Below are 3,478 nucleotides of genomic sequence, written 5' to 3' on the forward strand. Positions count from 1 at the left end.
ATCCCCTGGTAATCTTTATGTAGATTTGAACTCTATGCGTTTGCTTATTATAATTAGTTCATTTCAGTGAGATCATATAATATGTGTACTTTTGTGTCTGGTTTATTTCACTCAGCATAATGACCTCAGGATTCATCCATGTTGTTGCATGCCTCATGACTTCATTCCTTCTTACAGTTGAATAATATTTCATCATATGTATACACCACATTTTGTTTATCCATTCTTCTGTTGATGAGCACCTGGGTGGCTCCCATCTTTTGGCAATTGTGAATAATGCCACTATGAACATCAGTGTGCAAATATCTGTTCAAGTCCCTACTTTTAGTTCTTCTGGGTATATATCTAGTAGTGGGATTGCTGGGTCCTGTGGTAATTCTACATATAGCTTTCTGAGGAACCACCAAACTGTCTTCCACAGCAGCTGCACCTTTTTACATTCCCACTAGCAATGAATGAGTGTTCTTATTTCTCTTATTTATCCTCTCCAACACTTGCAGTTTTGTGTTTTTAATATGATAGCCAACATAGTGGATGCAAAATGATATCTCATTGTGGTTTTGGTTTTCATTTCCCTAAAACTAGTGATATTGAGCATCTTCTCATTTGCTTTTAAGTGATTTGTATTTCCTCACCAGAGAAATGTCTATTCAAATTTTTTGCCCATTTAAAAAAATGAAAAATTTATTCAAATTCTCCAAAATTTATGCTCAATATGTTAATTGTTTCTAAAATGTGTCATACTTTATATAATGATTTTATTGTTTCATCTTTCTTTTACAGTTTTTTCATTATTATTATTATTATTATTATTTGCATTTCTTCAGTAGAAGACAGAGTCCTGAGTTACCCATTAGGAACCACTGATCTACTCATCTGATTAAATTTCTTCTCAATATTTATGGCCAACATCTGGCTTCTAAATGAAAGGTTCTTGGAGTTTTCAATCACTTGTCTATAGGGTGAGACTGCATTGTTACCCCTAACCACAGACCTAATAATTTTGGTATTCAGACTTGGATTTCTAATCAAATTCACAATCCACCTTTCATATTCTTCTGGAGTCATGTTCAGTTTATCTGTCAACATGTTAATGCTGATACATTGGTTAATGAGAAAAAAATCTCAAATATAAATAGACAAGTATTTTCAATGAAATCCTCCAGACAAACCACCAAAAAGTCATTCACAAGAACTGATTCACATTCTCTTAACTTTTTTCTGAGCACCATCAAAGTCAGATTAACATACAAGTATTCAACTCTTTAATTGGATCTTTATATGAGTAAGTCTACTGCTGAATATCTTTGAATAGATCTTTTAGTACCTGCTGACATTTTTGAACATCTTTGTTATGACAGCTGTAGTCAAGTAGCAGAGAATATGAGGACACATTGTTGGGACTGCACTAATATACGGTGGCTGGTAAAGGAAGAGATCAATAATATTATCACTGCCTTTGGGGAGGAAGTTGAAGAAAAAAGAGACCAGCGAATGAGCCACGTTTGCTGCTGAAGAGACTGCAGTGGAGAACACACAGAATTATTATCTATGGTCTCTTTTTTGTTACCATGTAAGGTCTGCCATGGCTGCCTCCCAATTCTGAATTAGGATTTCAAAGGCCAGTTTTCCCCAGAATGAACTCAAAGCATTTCTATCCATTGCTGGAACCAGCATACTAAAAAAGTAAAGATATTCTGCTGCTCCTGAGAAATTCACACATTCATACTGGAATTTTGCATACCTGTAGATTGTGTCTAAATATTACTGCCTAAAGCCATACCTGTCCACTAGGCAATCAAACATATCTGACCACCCTCGATGAAGGCATTTGCCTTTTAGTTTTGGGATCTTAACAAACATCTTGATAATTGGTTATGTTTCTTCCTAAAGCCATTTCAGGTGCAGAACAACTGGGTTCTTTTTCCTCTCAAAGCATGAGGAATGTCTTTAGTACAAAGGTTTTAATATATATCCATAGCAAAGTGCACCATGTTGGTATCACTAAGAATATCCAAGTTCCCCTTTAGTAATTCTTTTACATTATATAGCTACTTTATGGGGAGAAAATCAAGCAGTGGAAAGACAACATGCTGATCAAAAAAGTGAGCAATGCAAGCAGTCAAGCAGTATTCCACCATCTTGCCAAGGAAAAGGCTTTTGCCCATTTTTGAATTGAGTTGTCTTTTTATTGTTGAGTTAAAGAATTTCTTTATTATTCTGGATAGTAAATGCTTATCAGATGTATCATGTCCAAATATTTCCTCCCATTGTGTAGGTTGTCTTTTCACTTTCATGACAAAGTCCTTTCATGCACAAAAGTTTTTAATTTTGATGAGGTCTTTTATCTATTTTTTCTTTCAGTATGTGTGCTTTGGGTTTGAAGTCTAAGAAACCATTGCTTAACACAAGTTCCTAAAAATGATTCCCTACATTTACTTCTCAGAGTTTTATACTCCTAGTTCTTATATTTATGACTTTGATCCATTGCAAGTTAATTTTGTATATGGTGTGAGAGAGAGGTCCCCATTCATTCTTTGGCACATGGATATACAGATCTCTCAGCATGATTTATTGAAAAGCATATTCTTTTCCCATTGAGTGGGCTTGGCACTGTTGTCAAAAATCAATTGGGGGTAGAAAGCCAGGAACTGCGTGGACTGGACACCACAGAGCAATCTGTCTTTGGGCATACTTCATACAACACTCATGAAAATGTCGAACTGCTGAGATCGGCGAAATCTGTAAGTTTTTGCGGCCAGGGGACCCGCGCCCCTCCCTGCCAGGCTCAGTCCCGTGGGAGGAGGGGCTGTCAGCTCCGGGAAGGAGAAGGGAGAACTGCAGTGGCTGCTCTTATCGGAAACTCATTCTACTGATCCAGACTCCAACCATAGATAGACAGAGACCAGACACCAGAGAATCTGTGAGCAGCCAGCCCAGCAGAGAGGAGACAGGCATAGAAAAAAAAAAAAAACAACATGAAAAACTCCAAAATAAAAGCAGAGGATTTTTAGAGTTCTGGTGAACACAGAAAGGGGAAGGGCGGAGCTCAGGCCCTAAGGCGCATATGCAAATCCCGAAGAAAAGCTGATCTCTCTGCCTGTGGACCTTTCCTTAATGGCCCTGGTTGCTTTGTCTCTTAGCATTTCAATAACCCATTAGATCTCTGAGGAGGACCTTTTTTTTTTTTTTTTTTTTTTTTAATCCTTTTTTCTTTTTCTAAAACAATTACTCTAAGAAGCCCAATACAGAAAGCTTCAAAGACTTTCAATTTGGGCACATCAAGTCAAGAGCAGAACTAAGAGAGCTCTGAGACAAAAGGCAATAATTCAGTGGCTGAGAAAATTCACTAAACACCACAACTTCCCAAGAAAATGGGGGTGTCCGCTCACAGCCACCATCCTGGTGGACAGGAAACACTCCTGCCCATCGCCAGCCCCATAGCCCAGAGCTGCCCCAGACAATCCAGTGTGACGGA

At 37.9% G+C, this 3,478-nt stretch overlaps 1 pseudogene; it reads right to left on the bottom strand.

Moving 5' to 3' along the window:
- Positions 1–823: 823 nt before the first annotated feature.
- Positions 824–2,141, bottom strand: LOC119509783 (annotated as a pseudogene).
- Between the last annotated feature and the right edge of the window lie 1,337 nt (positions 2,142–3,478).

This window comes from Choloepus didactylus, chromosome 15, assembly GCF_015220235.1.
Source record: "Choloepus didactylus isolate mChoDid1 chromosome 15, mChoDid1.pri, whole genome shotgun sequence".
Lineage (NCBI taxonomy): Eukaryota > Metazoa > Chordata > Mammalia > Pilosa > Megalonychidae > Choloepus > Choloepus didactylus.